Source organism: Saccopteryx leptura, unplaced genomic scaffold (assembly GCF_036850995.1).
Source record: "Saccopteryx leptura isolate mSacLep1 unplaced genomic scaffold, mSacLep1_pri_phased_curated manual_scaffold_60, whole genome shotgun sequence".
NCBI classification, from domain to species: domain Eukaryota; kingdom Metazoa; phylum Chordata; class Mammalia; order Chiroptera; family Emballonuridae; genus Saccopteryx; species Saccopteryx leptura.
This window is the reverse complement of record NW_027095742.1, coordinates 166571-182859: the sequence shown is the minus strand read 5'-3', so window position 1 is coordinate 182859 and position 16289 is coordinate 166571. Positions and strand designations below refer to the sequence as shown.

Sequence of the window (16289 nt, the reverse complement as noted above, 5' to 3'; positions counted from 1 at the left end):
TTCTGGGTTTGGGAGGAGCGCGGCCGGCCTAGCGGAGTCCAACTGGACGTTAAGCTCGGCGTTCCTGGATTGGGCCCGGGCTGGGGCAGCAACTCGGTCCGGCCTCCCCACCGGACCCGCTGTCCCGCCCCCGCGGCCCCGCCCCACCTCCCTTTGTTTCTCGCGGCCCCGCCCCCTCCGCGCATCTCCCTCCCCATTGGCCGAGGGGCGGGCCCTGCGCTCCGGGCGTCGCCGGGGGCGGGGCAAAGGGCGCGGGCGGGGCGAGTGCGCCTGCGCAGTGCCCGAGTCCGGCCGTAGCCCCGCGCCGGCTCCTGCTCGGCGGACCTAGTCCGAACCTTAGACGGAGACTCGCTGAGACTGCGGCGGAGGCGGCCCCGCCCCGGGGCTCCATTGTTACGGCGGCGGCGGCTCTGTCGGTTGCCTGGTTCCGCTCCACTGGGCCCGGACGCTGGCGGCAAGGATCGCGCGAGCGCTGCCGAGGCGGCGGCCTGAGGTCAGGCGGCGGGGCGGACGGGGCCGGGGTCCCGGGAGGGCAGGGGGGTCCCTGGGAGGGCGGAGGTCACCCAGCGGGGCGACGTGGGGGTTCTGGGGCCCGACGGGGCGCCTGTCGGGCAGGGTTCCCGGGCCGGGAGGGCGGGGGTCCCGGGAGGGCAGGGTCACGGAGCCGGGTGGGGTGCTGGGCGGCGGGGCTTCGGCCGGGCCGGGGTTCCCGGGCTCCAGGTGGTGGCCGCCGCCCTGGACGACAGCGGGGCCGGCCCAGGGACGGGGACGGACGGGCCGAAGCACTCCCGGCCGCCCGGGTATTGTCTGGGCCTCGGGGTGGCACCGCGGGAGCGCCGGGCCTGCTGCGACTGTGTGTGGCCCGCGCACAGGGTCCTGGTCACCCTGACACCGGGGCGCACTGTCCCAGTCCCCGCTCTCCTCCACGCTGTGGTGGTTCCTGCTGTCTGTGTGTCACCGAGGGCAGCCCTGCGTGGGCCCTCGCGCGTGGGGAATCCTGGACACCCTGACACCGGGGCGCACTGTCCCAGTCCCCGCTCTCCTCCACGCTGTGGCTGGTTCCTGCTGTCTGTGTGTCACCGAGGGCAGCCCTGCGTGGGCCCTCGCGCGTGGGGAATCCTGGACACCCTGACACCGGGGCGCACTGTCCCAGTCCCCGCTCTCCTCCACGCTGTGGTGGTTCCCGGCCGTCTGCGTGTCACCGAGGTCAGCCCTGCGTGGGCCCTCGCGCGTGGGGAATCCTGGACACCCTGCGAATGGGGGACTGTGACTTGGTCCTCCCCAAACCCTGCCCCCCTCGTGGTATGACTAGTTCACTGTGTCTCATGGACTGTCGATCGTGGGGGTCCTGGCCACTGGTTCACCAAGTGTGTCAGCTCAGGGTGGCTCTGCGTGGGCCAGCGTGCGTGGAGCCCCAGCCAGTCCTGAGAGCCGGGGGGCTGTGCCCCATCTCCTCCCCACGCGGCTTGGCAGAGTGTGGATCGGCCCTGTCCCCCAACATCTGTGCTAGCGCGCGCACACGCGGGGGCTCCCTGTGTTGAGGGGTCCTTGTGGGGGTCCCATTGCCCGTCAGGGTGTAGCGGGCTGTGCGTGGGGGCACAGTGGGCCTGGGTGGGATCGCGGACCCCTTCTTTTATTTATTGTCTCTTTACCAAATGAGCAGAAGTGGGGAGCAGCGCCGCCGGCTGCACTTCCCAGGCGACCCGTCCCTTTCTCCCGCGGGTCCGCGGGGGAGTGCGGGACTGTCACCACGCTTGCGCCGGGGAATGGACTGCTCTACCGGACTCGGTGTTTCCTGCTCCGGTAGCGAGGCTCCGCCGGCGGAGCCGGCTCTGATTGGAGGGAACCGAGCCCCTCTGCCCTCCGCTTCTTGATTTCTTCCGTTAGGACTGGGAAGGGAAAAAAAAATCTGGAAACCCAGATCTAACTTTGCAGCTCGCAGCGCCTGGGGAGTGGAGGAAACTCTCCCAAGAATTTGGCGGGCTGGAAATGCATTTGAAGGAGAATCCACACCCACGGAAGGAGGCCAAGGCAGTTAGAAGTTGGAAGTCAGGTTTCGGATGGGATAAGGGGGGGGTGAGGTCTGGTGGGTCTGTATCTTGTCAGCCCCTTCAAGTGGAATCTTCCATTTACATCAAATTTGTAAGAAAAACACCTATTATGGCCCAGGGGTGATTCTGTTCCCTGTGAGAGGCAGAGTTAAAAGACAGGCCTTCCCTCTGGGTAGTGTTGTGGTCTAAGACCCAAGTCTGGGCCAAGTAGCTGTTCATATCGCAACTGAAATGCTTTGGGAACAAGATGATGTCTAAATAATGGGAATGCGAGGCACAAATGGCATACATAGCCTCAGCTGTAGCTGTTACACGACCCTAACTTAGCATGCAGTCCCTTCACTGTTGCCATCTGTGCCCTTAACCCTTCCCATCCCTCCAGCCCCAGCCGCAGCCACGCCAGCTCTTAAGGTCTCAGTGTAGGTGGCAGCTTCTCTCTGAAGCCTTTCCTGAAATCCTTATGTCCTGCTTTCTGAGAGCTGTGGTCTTTAAGGACAGATGCTCTGCTTCCTACAGCGTGTTCCATGATCGGTGCTCTGACAAAGGTGGGGACAGTTTGTGCCTGGAGCTGGCAGGAGGCGCATCTAAATGAGAAGTCCTTTTCCTGTACTGTGTATTCAAGCAGTTTGTGTGATTGAGAACATGCAATTGCTCAACTCTCCAAAGGGCTTTTAGATTAATATTTGCTATTACTTTTTAGTGTTTGTGGCACAGAGTACTTGATGAGGATTTATTGGCTCTAATTCTGGCTCTGGGATTGAGTTGCTCTGTTCTCGCAAAGCCCTCACTCCTGGCGTTCATTGTCCTCGCTGTTGAGGGTCTTACACTAGGTGAGAACCCCTCAGCCCTAACCCTCTAATTCTTTCAACCAAATATAGCCGGTTTCTCTTAGTGGCAGTATTTCCGTTATTTCTTTGAAAATGTAGATTCTAAAGTAGAAGTTGTTTTTCTTTCCTTTTCAAAGGGTGTATACTTTCTCTCAGAGTGAAGGACCAGAGTCTGTGGTGGAAGCTTAAGTCACTTTTTTGTATATTGTCTTGCATAGTCTTCATAATTACATTCTTACTTGTAACATCTGTTGTACTCTATCACATTGGTTTGATGTTTTCCTTAATGAAGTTGTTGGGTGCAGAACTCTTGCCAAGAGCCTTTCGTTGATCTTTTGGGTGTCGTACAAAGTCTGCCAACTGCAGGCTTCCGAATGTCCCACTCTCTCACAGAGATTTTAATTGGGGGAGTCTGAAATAAAAGGAATTTTGGGAGTACTTGGTTTTGTGTAATGGTTTAAAACAGTTACAATGATTACTTGTAAAAAAAATGCATCATCTGTTAAATGACTTAGAATAAAGCTCCAATTCTAAGGAAGATAGTAATTAATTCTTTAAACTATTAATCTCCCTTCCAATTTATCTGTTTGGTAAGATGAGAATTTGGTGGGCTTGATTTTCTTAAAGCCACATATCTGACTCTGCTGTTCTTATTTGGGTGATTATAGGGATTAAACAGATGATAACTGGTCAGGTGGTGATGCCACTGAATTAGTTTCCACTTAAATCAGTGGGATTTTGGTCTTCTCTTTTATTAAAAAAAAGTGCTTTGTTTTATGCTCCACATTGGTTTGTTTTGTTAGGGGTCTTATTTTAGGAGGGGGGTCTTTAGAAACAACTGGATTTTCATTGTGGTTTTCTCAGATTGTATTACTGTAATGTTTTCACTGAAGCCTAACCAGTTAATGCTTGTTCTGTGCTGCCGAGTATATTTTATTGGTAGCAGCAGGCCTGGTTTTTCTATGGATGAAGTGGACAAGGGCTCTTTCACGGAAGGGGGTTCCTGGGGGGGTGGAGAAGGTAGAGTTTGAACTCCACCTTCAGCGTTGTTCTCTTGTTCTTTACTGAGGGAAGGGAGTCCACCTTACTGTTCCCCAGGGCCCAGACAGGGAGCTTAATCCATACGTTTTAAAGAATGGACGGTACTTTTTTTAAAAGATTTTTCTCGCCTATAACCCCCCTTTTCCTTTAAGTATTATCTGCCTAAAAATTAGAAGTTCAGAGATAAACTTTTCTTAGACTCTAAGTCAAACTCTTTGTGTCAACACCCCCCCACCCCCGCACACACCTGTCCCCATATCCCCTAGCAAATGGTTTATTTCTTCTTTTCCATTTTGAAGTCCTGGTCCTAGATGCATCTGTTATTTGGTCTACCTCAGATCTTTTTGGGTGTTGACAGGATGTAAATATATACCGTGCATTAAAGATAATTGCTTTGTTCTTTTGGGCAGGAGACTCGGATTAGAAATTCGGCCCTGGTAAGGCTTCTTAAGTCCAAGCACTCTGCACGGCGGTTCCCTGCCCTGCAGAGTAGAAGGGAGGCCAGGAATGCCTGTTCATCTCGCTCAAGAGATTGTTCTGAGGATAAAATGAAATCGTGGGTGCGGTGGACTTTTGTTAAGTTGTAAAATATTATATTGCCAAGGATTTTAAAAAATGCTTCATTAGACCCTGGCCGGTTGGCTCAGCGGTAGAGCGTCGGCCTGGTGTGCGGGGGGGGGGGGGGGGGGGGAGACCCGGGTTCGATTCCCGGCCAGGGCACATAGGAGAAGCGCCCATTTGCTTCTCCACCCCCCCCCCCTTCCTCTCTGTCTCTCTCTTCCCCTCCCACAGCCAAGGCTCCACTGGAGCAAAGATGGCCCGGGCACTGAGGGTGGCTCCTTGGCCTCTGCCCCAGGTCCTAGAGTGGCTCTGGTCGCGGCAGAGCGATGCCCCGGAGGGGCAGAGCATCGCCCCCTGGTGGGCAGAGCGTCGCCCCCTGGTGGGTGTGCTGGGTGGATCCCGGTCGGGCGCATGCGGGAGTCTGTCTGACTGTCACTCCCCGTTTCCAGCTTCAGAAAAATACAAAAAAAAAAAAAAAAAAAAAAATGCTTCATTAAGAATTTAACGATGGCCTGACCTGGGGTGGTGCAGTGGATAAAACGTCGACCTGGAACACTGAGGTCACCGGCTCAAAACCCCGGCTTGCCTGTTCAAGGCACGTATGGGAGTTGATGCTTCCTCCCCCCCCCAAAAAAGAAAAGAATAAATAAAATCTAAAAAATAAAAATAAAAGAATTTAATGAATAAGGGTTTTTCTTTATAATCCCGAGTGTTTACTATACAGATGATCTTTAATTTGAGGTGTGTTAGGCAACATCATTTAGGATTGTGTTCTCTCTTAATTATTTGATATTTTAGAATTTTGAGGGAAACATAAATTCAACTTTCGGTTACCCTTAATCTTTCGTAAGGCAAGGCTATCGAATGTGTCCAGTCCAGCCTTTAACAGCCTCTTCAGTTCTGTCCGTTCCCATGAGCATTCCTTTAACGAAGCACATTTTCTTGACATTTCGGTTCCTCGGGGAGCTGTCTTGAGGCTGGGAAAGGCAGTAAGTAGGCAGTCTGAGGTCAAGGTCAGCAAAGCGTTCCTGTTCACATTTGCAATGGCCAGCAGTCGGCCGGGGTCCCTGTGGACCCGACAGCAGCACTGAGGTTCCGAGGGCCTCCTCTCCTCTCCACTTGGGAAGCTGTCTGTGCAGAGTGTGTTGTTCTTGTGGTCTTGTCGTCCCCCCAACCCTCACCCCCACCCGCCATGCTTTCCTTTCCCTCCCTCGGGCCTGTCTCCCCACCACCACGGCCGAGAGCCCAGGCAGGGCAGTGGAGGGAGACAAAGGCTAATGGAACAGGCACTGCTCTCAAAAAATTCACATTTCAGGAACAGATACGAAGTTCCACTGTTGTGTAGTTCAGCCGGCCTGTGTAGACTGCCCGTGAGGAGCCTGCGTGCACTGCTGGGTGCGGAGATACAAGGGTGGGACTCAGATGGGCGGAGCTGGGGCTCAGGGTCCGGGGGAGAAGCACTGGGACATGGCTTCAGGGCAGCGGCGTCAGGTGCGGCCAGGGGCCCGCAGGGGCGTCTGGGGCCGGGCAGTGTACCCGGTTTGCCAGGCAGGATGGCTAGCAGTAAGCATATAAGTTAAAGGAAGGGCAGTGAATTACCTGAACCTAAAATTTGTTAGTGTTCTGGGCAGTTTAGAATTCCCCAAATCTGCCATGTATCAGAACAAGACTATAATCTGTTGTTTTGGATGGAATGTGGCCGTCCTGCCTTTTGATTAAGAAAGTCAGTTGCCTCTTGTCAAATGTTGACACTGTGACAAATACTCTGGGTGGGGGTTTGTATATATCACTGTATGAGTTCCTATTAAATACTCTGGGGGGGGTTTGTATATATCACTGTATGAGTTCCTATTAAATACTCTGGGGGGGGTTGTATATATCACTGTATGAGTTCCTATTAAATACTCTGGGGGGGGTTTGTATATATCACTGTATGAGTTCCTATTAAATACTCTGGGGGGGTTGTATATATCACTGTATGAGTTCCTATTAAATACTCTGGGGGGGTTTGTATATATCACTGTATGAGTTCCTATTAAATACTCTGCGGGGGTTTGTATATATCACTGTATGAGTTCCTATTAAATACTCTGGGGGGGGTTGTATATATCACTGTATGAGTTCCTATTAAATACTCTGGGGGGGGTTGTATATATCACTGTATGAGTTCCTATTAAATACTCTGGGGGGGTTGTATATATCACTGTATGAGTTCCTATTAAATACTCTGGGGGGGGTTGTATATATCACTGTATGAGTTCCTATTAAATACTCTGGGGGGGTTTGTATATATCACTGTATGAGTTCCTATTAAATACTCTGGGGGGGGTTTGTATATATCACTGTATGAGTTCCTATTAAATACTCTGCGGGGGTTTGTATATATCACTGTATGAGTTCCTATTAAATACTCTGGGGGGGGTTGTATATATCACTGTATGAGTTCCTATTAAATACTCTGGGGGGGTTGTATATATCACTGTATGAGTTCCTATTAAATACTCTGGGGGGGTTGTATATATCACTGTATGAGTTCCTATTAAATACTCTGGGGGGGGTTGTATATATCACTGTATGAGTTCCTATTAAATACTCTGGGGGGTTTGTATATATCACTGTATGAGTTCCTATTAAATACTCTGGGGGGGTTTGTATATATCACTGTATGAGTTCCTATTAAATACTCTGGGGGGGGTTGTATATATCACTGTATGAGTTCCTATTAAATACTCTGGGGGGGGAGGTTGTATATATCACTGTATGAGTTCCTATTAAATACTCTGGGGGGGGGTTGTATATATCACTGTATGAGTTCCTATTGCTGCTGTAACCAATTGCCACAAGCTTAGTTACTTAGAACAACACAGATCTATCCACTCAGTTCTGTAGGTTAGAAGTCTGGCTGGGTCTCACTGGGTGAAAAAACCAGGTGTTGGCAGGGCTGACGACCTGAGCCGAATATATGATAGTTCCTGGTGGTTGTAGGACTGAGGCCTGTTTCCTTGCTGGCTGTCACCTGGGGGGCCACCCTCAGCTCCTAGAGCCTCTGTGTGGTCCTTGTGCGTAACCCCTGATATCAGAACCAGCAAGGACCCTCGGCCCCTGCTCCTGTGCTCTGCCTTCCCCATCTGCCCCATCTCTCTTCTTGGAGAGAGCTCTCTGCTCTTAGGAGCTTGTGTGATTAGAGTGGGCCCACCGAAATAACCCAGGATAACCCCCTACCTAAGGTCTAGCAAAGTCCTTTTTGCTCTGTCAGGTGACATAGTCACAGGTCCCATGCTGTCAGGGCATGGGCATCTTTGGTGGCCGTTATCCCGTCTTCCACAACGATCAAGTCTGTGTATGACAACACCCAGTGCCTTAGTTACTGCTCCCCTCAGTTCACAAGGTGACGCACCAAGGCACAGCATGCTAAGCACACTGGCAGGCAGCACACTTCCTGTCCTCCTTAAAGGGCAGGACTGTTCACCGGACTCACTCTTGAGCCGGTGGTGAGGGTTTTAGCAGTGAAGACAGGTCTGTCAGAAGCAGATCTAAATTTTGTGGTTTTGAGTATTTAAGTTGTCAGTTGTCTGCTCTGATCACAGTAGTTTTGCCAAGACATCATTAGAGTAATTTTTAGGAAAAAATAACACACATGTGGGGAATTTGGGAACTTGCCTTTTCAAGGTTTATATGAGGGACTCCTTCTTCGTGGGGCGAAGAGTGCATGATTTCTTGTCCATTTCTAGAATGGACACAGCTGAGTCAGCCAACAGGGACTGTCATTCCTGAGTTTTAGAGAATGTTCTGAGGCCCAAATCAAATCCCAGTAAACAAAGCCTTTTCCTTCATCCACAGTTAGGGACGGGGTGCGTTCTTCTGGGCAGGGAGACAGCTGGTGATGGTCACCAAGCATTTAAGACCGAGTGTGACCTCATTTGACCATGTAGATGTTTTTTTTCCCCTTTGCAGAAATGAGAAGCTCTGATTTGGAATAAACTTCCTGTAAGAAACCAGAATCTATAATCCTATGGCTTTCAACCTGGCCTCCAGGAATTGACCCACTGCCTGAAATCCTGTGAAAATACTGTGTGCATCTGTGCCTGTGGGTGTGTCTCCTGGGGAGAGGGTTTATGGCTTTCCAAACATTTTCAGAATTCAGAGTCCAGAAAGTTGAAGAACACACTGTTGAATAGGATACTCTTTGTCAGCCAAGTGTTTTGTTTAAAAACTACCCATTTTAAACATAATTATATGAGTGCATAGTTTTAAGAGTCCAAAGTTCTACAGAGCGGAGAACAACAACAGAAAGAGAGCCCCAGCAGTCACCTACCCTGCCCTCCCCACCCCATTCCTGCTCTCCGGAGCCTGAGCCAGCCCTCTCACGCACTAGGGATTTCAGGGATTCTGTCCAGAGTTCGCGCCTGAGAGACACCCTGCTGTGGAAGAAGGGCGTGGGCACTTTGCCATCCCCTGCTCCCGCCCACCTTCCCCATCCTCTCTACACTCCTGGGCCAGGTTTTCGTTAAATACTCAGCAGCACTTTTTAGGATAGGGAGCTGTCATTCATGGCTGAGGGAGTGCGTGTGCTTTGACGGCGTGTTCCTTTTTTCATAGCTTTCCTGTCTCCTGGAATTGATCGTCGCCCTGCTCTGGTCTGCCTTGTTATCTTTATAACGGTCACTTAATTAGCTACCCCCTCCCACTCCTGAGACATGAAATCACCTCTCCATATATTTGTATACATCAGAGAACCATCCACTTTAGCCTTGTCTTAGGATAGTTCTTCCTGAACCGCTCATTCTGCCTGCTTCCCCCTAAACTGGGCACTTTCCAGGCCTGCTCGCCCCAACCCCGTCCCCGTCCCTGTCCCTGTCCCTGTCCTTGTCCAGCTTCCCTGTCTCCCTGACATGCCTTCCACCCCCTGTCCTGGCTAAGGGGCCTCTGATTTCGGTTGAGTGTCTTCAGCAGTACCTTTCTAAGAAATCACTTTTGGGGGGTCTGGTATAACGTTGGAATAGTTTGCTTTTGCATTTAATTGATAGTTTGGCTGAGTATAGAAATCTGGGTTAGAAATCATTTTCCTGCTAAGAGTTTTGAAGACACGGCTCAAAAAGCTGAAGTTCGCAGCCCACCTTCTCTAGAGGTAACCCTGCCAGCAGCGAAGCGTGTATTCTAGCCACGTTTGCGTATTATAAATACAATGTGAATGGACATATGTACCGAATAATAGCTAACATTTATTGACTTATTCAGAGCATTTCTATGAAACCCCCTCTTTGCCAACTCATTGAATTTTTAGAGCAACCCTATCATTGTGACCGTTTTATGATGACGCTGAGGCGAGGTTTGGGAGCCTTGTCCAGCCTCACCCAGCCAGGCAGTGCTGGAGGCGGGGTCGGAGCCCCGCAGCCTGGCTTCCGGGTGCTGGGTGACTATTCCGGGTTGGCTGGCGAAGCTCCTGCCGCCTCTGCTGAGCCTCGCCTCCCGTGAGTTAGGTCCCTCGCCAGTTGTCACAGTAGTACGCACGAGCTCTCTTCACCTCCGAAAGCCTGAACCTAAATCTTGGAGTCGGTCCAGACGCTAGCTAGGACCTCTTGTGGACCAGACAGAGGGCTCTTCAGGCTGACCCGACTGCTTGGATGGTAGAAGGAGGATTGAGTCATTTAGCTAAAAAAGAAAGAAAAAAAGACCACAATGGCCGGGCTTGTCCCTTGAGGGGAAAGGCCCTGGAACAGCCTGGACTGCAGAACGAAGCCCTGGGCTGTGTGCTGGTCTGGGCTGACCCTCCACATTCCCGCTCCCCAGGGTGGAGCGTGTGTGTGTGTGTGTGTGTGTGTGTGTGTGTGTGTGTGTGACCTCTGACCCCGCCCCAGTTCTCACCCGGCCCAAAGCTTCCATCTGACCCCTCTTATCTTTTCTGCTTATAACAATGTTACAGATTACAGTTCTGTTTTCCATTCAGAAGAAGACTTAGAGAGTGAGATAATGTACTTGTAACAATGTTACAGATTAAAGTTTTGTTTCCATTCAGAAGAGGACTTAGAGAGTGAGATAATACACTTGTAACAATGTTACAGATTCAAGTTCTGGTTTTGATCCTAGAGAGGATTTAAGGGTGAGGTAATGTGGCCCATCCCAGTACGCCAAGAACACAAGTGTGGGGAGGTGCAGAGCTACATACAATGCGAGTCAGAAGTGACCCCTTCCTAAATTGGAAAATGGAAACAAAGTGTCTTTCAGTAACAATGAGTAAGTCTGGGCACCATTTCCTCTCCTGATGGAAGGAATGCAAGGTGAGAGGTCCGAGGTCAAGGTCTGGGGTCAGCAGCCTTTCCTGAGGGGGGCCGTCTTCCTCCCTGGGGGCGCAGGGGGTCCAGTGGAAGGTATTCACGCTGTTGAGTATCCAGTACTTGTCAGCCACTTCATGTAGAGTGTCCCACTGCAAACAATATTAGGCAGAAGTATTATTTTTATTCAAGATGAAGGTAGAGGCTTAGAGATGTTAAGAAAGTTGTTCCTTTTGAGTTGTCCTTGACCAGGGGTTTGACTTCAAAGCCTTTCATCTTTCCTGAGCACTTGGCCACTTCCCTGAACCGTGGGGGAGTGACTAAGAACTCCAGGGAATGGGTTTTGTGGGAAGAGGGCTGGGGGTATGAGGCTCTCTCCAGACTTGGGATTGGCCTCATTGAGCCTCTAAGTTACGCCCTGGCCATCTGGAGGAAAGCGCCTGGTGCAGGACTTGATTTTGTGGAAATAGACGGAGATCAACCACATCAGAGAGGCAGAAGCTGTTCACTCAGAGTTTAAGGTTTGGCAGAGACATCAAGGCAGGCCAAGGGTGGGGGAGCGTCCCAGTGGAGAAAGTGGGGCCCAGGAGTCGGGGTGGGGAGGCTGGGTGGCCACTAGAGGGGGTGTGGCAGGTGACTGGTTAGGGGAGGGGGGTTGGCTCTCCCCGGCTGGTACTAAGTTGGAAGCGGGGGGGGGGGGGGAATCAGGGAGGCTGTCAGTGACCAGTCCAGTCCTGGCTGGCGGTCACAGGAGTCCCGGTGGGGCTGCCTGGCTTGTGGCTGGAGACAGCAGGCTGACGTCCTGCAAGTCTGACCTACAGCAGGCCGCTTCCTGGGCTGGTCGCTGCCGGTGGTGGGTCAGAGTCCTGTTGGATACGAGGTCTGGCCATTGTCTGTCTACATCCTCTCTCTTTTCTTCTTGTTGGTAAAACTATTACATGACAAATTAGACATGTTGGGAATTTTTTAGATGTTATGTGTTCCCCTGGAAGTTCTTTACTCTGACATTAGTCGGAGTGACTGAGCTGTTGGGCCACTCACCTCAGAGAGTTAAACTAGGAGGGTTTCAGCATCCTGCCTTGGCGTCCTTCCGTTCTCACCAGTGCCTGTGAGAATCCCTTTCACCCACCGCCAGCCCGGACCCCGGTGGTGGTGGGTCCGGTCCCTACAAGGTTCATTGTCTGTGCGTTTCAGTCATTCCAGTGCATCCCCTGGGCTGTGAAGTCCTCCTCCCCCACCTTCCTTGTCACTAAGGTTTCAATTGTGGGATTTGTGAATTGCAGGGATCTCAGAAATCTCCTAGGTTGGCCCTCTGATTTTATCAACGGGGATGTGTGGTCAAAACGAAAGCTTTTGATAACTGATTTTTACTTTTCTCTACTTCTGCCTCCTTGTAATCCCAGAAATTTAAAATGGCCTTTTATGTGTTATTGTAAATGTAAAAAATAATGATTTGTAAAAAAATAAAACAAAAAACCTGACCAGGCAGTGGTGCAGTGGATAGAGCATCAGCCTGGGACGCAGAGGACCCAGGTTCGAAACCCCGAGTTCCCTGGCTTGAGTGCGGGCTCACCAGCTTGAGCGTGGGATCGCTGGCTTGAACCCAAAGGTCACTGGCTTGAAGTCCAAAGTCACTGGCTTGAAGCCCAAGGTCACTGGCTTGAGCCCAAGGTCACTGGCTTGAAACCCAAGGTTGCTGGCTTGAGCCCAAGGTCACTGGCTTGAAACCCAAGGTTGCTGGCTTGAGCCCAAGGTTGCTGGCTTGAGAAAGGGGTCAGTTGCTCTGCTGTAGTCCCCTGGCCAAGGCACATATGAGAAAACAATCAACAAACAACTAAGATGTCGCAACGATGAATTGAAGCTTCTCATCTCTCTCCCTTCCTGTCCCTGTCCATCTGTCCCTCTCTCTGTCACACACACACACACACACACACTGATTTGTTTACACACAGGGTACATTTCCCCACTCACTCAGTTGCTGTGGCAGCGTGGTGGGCAGGCTGTAGCTGTGGGCTGTGTGGAGTCTACGCCGCCCCCTGTGCCCCCAGGGCCAGTCCCTTTGCTCGTGGCCTCACAGTGGCATCCTGCCAGCTAATAGCTTCCTAACTCCTCTGTCTCCTCTGTCTCCTCTCCAGTCTGCTTTCTCTGTCCGGACTAAACCCTACATGGCATCCTGCTTTGAACAGTCCACGTCGGTGCAGACCCCGGGCCGTGCCCTGTTAGGACACAGTGCAGACTCCTCGGCCTGGCACACGAGGCCTGCGGTCTGGGTGCCGTCTGCTGGTTTGGGTTCCGTTCTTCCTTTCACTGTGGTCAAGGTGACCTGCTGGCTGGTCCTCATGCCCCTTTCTGAAGTCCAGTCTGTGGGCTGACTTAGAGTTTGGGCTTCCCCACGTGCTCACGCTCTCCATCCAAGATGCCGTCACCCCCTCGGCCTCCTCAGAGCTTATCATCCTTCACGGTGCAGTGCTCCTCCCCCGTGGTCCCTCCTCCGACACCCAGGGTACAAGTGCTCCTTCATCCTTAGGACTCTGGTGCTCCTCCCCCGTGGTCCCTCCTCCGACACCCAGGGTACAAGTGCTCCTTCATCCTTAGGACTCTGGTGCTCCTCCCCCGTGGTCCCTCCTCTGACACCCAGGGTACAAGTGCTCCTTCATCCTTAGGACTCTGGTGCTCCTCCCCCGTGGTCCCTCCTCCGACACCCAGGGTACAAGTGCTCCTTCATCCTTAGGACTCTGGTGCTCCTCCCCCGTGGTCCCTCCTCCGACACCCAGGGCACAAGTGCTCCTTCATCCTTAGGACTCTGGTGCTCCTCCCCCGTGGTCCCTCCTCCGACACCCAGGGGACAGGTGCTCTTTCATCCTTAGGACTCTGGTGCTCCTCCCCCGTGACCCCTCCTCTGACACCCAGGGGACAGGTGCTCCTTCATCCTTAGGACTCTGGTGCTCCTCCCCCGTGGTCCCTCCTCTGACACCCAGGGGACAAGTGCTCCTTCATCCTTAGGACTCTGGTGCTCCTCCCCCGTGGTCCCTCCTCTGACACCCAGGGTACAAGTGCTCCTTCATCCTTAGGACTCTGGTGCTCCTCCCCCGTGGTCCCTCCTCCGACACCCAGGGTACAAGTGCTCCTTTATCCTTAAGACTCTGCAGGACCTACTGGTTTTTTTCTCATTTAATTAGCACAATGAGCCTGTGAGTTAGGTATTGTTAGTTACCTTATGTCTTTTACTATTGGGTTAAAATATTTACTTCAGTCCTCTGTTTTGAATGTCATCTAAGCCACGGGACCGCATTCCAAAGGCCCGAGAGAAGGAAGTCCCACTCACATCACTGATCTCTGTCCTGTGACCGCTGGGAGCTTTGAGTCCTGGCGGAGCTGTTCTGTGCACAGTCCAGCATTTACGGATAATCGTGTCTTCTTTTTAAACACACAGAGGCAGGCGTGATGTCAGGCACGGTTCTCCCCTGGCGTCCTGTTACGGGTGTTTGGGCTGCTCCCCGTCTCTGGGAGGAAGGAGTGGTGAGTGCTGTGTTGTGCACAGTTGGTGCATCTGTGCGGGAGTGTGTCCACGGGGTGGGTCCCCGCGTGGCGTCGCTGGGTCTCGGGGCGTGCACGCTCTCCGTGTGGACTGGCAGTGCTGCATTCCCTGTAACAGGGCCGGGCACCGTGTCCCTCACGGTCACTCTGGAGGAGGGCCTGTTTTCTACACCCTTGCCAGTACAGCTTGATGGGTTTGTTTTTTTTTGTGTGTGTGTGTTTTTTGTTTGTCTTTATTGATTTTAGAGAGAGAAGAAGGGCACAAGAGAGACAGCAACCCCAATCTGTTCGTGTGTGTTCCCTGACCGGGGATCAAAGCGGCAACCTCTGTGCTTCTGGCTGACACTCGAACCAACCAAGCCATCTGGCCAGGGCGGCATGGCCTTCATTAAGTGGTTTGCTCTTTGCCAGTCTCTCAGACAGGTTAAGAAAGAAAACACTCCTATTTTATTTATTTATTTATTTATTTATTTATTTTTTGTATTTTTCTGAAGCTGGAAACGGGGAGGCAGTCAGACAGACTCCGCATACGCCCGACCAGGATCCACCCAGCATGCCCACCAGGGGGCGATGCTCTGCCCATCTTGGGCGTCGCTCTGCCACAATCAGAGCCATTCTAGCACCTGAGGCAGAGGCCACAGAGCCATCCTCAGTGCCCAGGCCAACTCTGCTCCAATGGAGCCTTGGCTGCAGGAGGGGAAGAGAGAGACAGAGAGGAAGGAGAGGGGGAGGGGTGGAGAAGCAGATGGGCGCTTCTCCTGTGTGCCCTGGCCAGGAATCGAACCCGGGACTCCTGCATGCCAGGCCGATGCTCTACCACTGAGCCAACCGGCCAGGGCCAAAAACACTCCTATTTTAAAGAAAAGAAAATCAAAACTAAGATTAGGTAGGTGATTTGCCAGGTCTCACGGTAGGTGGTTAAGTACCTGAACTTAGTCTTCTGATTTCAAATTTTGTTTTTATTTGGAGGCAAGCTGCTATACAGTCTCGATTGCCTGTGACAAGTTAATAATTATGTACTAAGATCCTCCCCTGGATTGTAAGCCTCTGTATGTGTGCACGGAAAGGAATTTTGAGATTTAGAGAATTATTCACTGAGCGTCTGGAACATTACTGAGGAGACGGTGTGGTCTTTTCTGCCTTTTAATCTTACAACCTACCTAAGTGGTCTTTTGACTTTTTAAACCTTTTGCTATAGAGATTTATTCTAAGGGGGAAAATCAGGCATTTTGTCTTTCCGGATTGCAATTTTCTTGGTAAAGAAAGGTAGGGGAATTTGATAGTAACCTGTTTAATTTGTGAAAGTCTGCTGTGCTCATTAATGATATTTTCTGTATGATTTAGAGGGTTTGGGGGAGCAAGGACAGTGCAGAAACTAAGTCTGCGTCCTTGCTAATTAAGCCAGCTTTCTTCTTTTCGTTACCCATCACAGTGACAGCACAAAATCCGCCTAGAAAGCCACTGGGTGTAGCTGTCACTCAGAGAAGGGTGACCCCCTACTATGGACCACTGCACACCAAATTTAATCCAAAAAGATTGTGCATAGAAATTTGGATATTGTCAAGCTTCCTTGATATGTAAATTGAATAGTACAATTCAGATATGAATTGTGTATGTATAAATGTACATTTACTTGTGACACTGTTTAAAATAGCCCTCTGACAAATCTCTAAGAGCGCTCTAAGAGATGGGAGTTTTGCACTCGTGCCTGACGTGTTTGTGGTAGCTGTGTATTCAATGAGCACGTCGCTAGTGTTGTGGATACTGTGTACTTTGATTGTGCTCATCAGTCTTAACCTTTCTACTTTGGTGGGTTTTGTTTTGTTTTGGTCACTGGGCCAGGAATAAACTGTGTGAATTCCCCTTCCTCTGTCCACCGGATTCCCTTTCCGAGGGATGGTCTTAGCGTCTCGTTGTGCTTTCACTGTTTTCCTAACAGGGTGAGTTCAGGACTCTGGGCTGAGCAGTTCCATGAGAAATCATACTCATCTTCTAGAAGG

At 51.4% G+C, this 16289-nt stretch overlaps 1 protein-coding gene across 3 annotated transcripts in view; it reads left to right on the top strand.

The window, feature by feature from the left end:
• Window positions 1-292: 292 nt before the first annotated feature.
• Window positions 293-16289, top strand: part of AFAP1 (actin filament associated protein 1) — a 126491-nt gene continuing 110494 nt past the window's right edge. For all 3 annotated transcript variants that reach the window (XM_066358126.1, XM_066358128.1, XM_066358125.1), the window contains exon 1: window positions 293-493. The gene's annotated coding sequence lies outside the window, so the exon portion shown is untranslated. The remainder of the gene's footprint in view (window positions 494-16289) is intronic.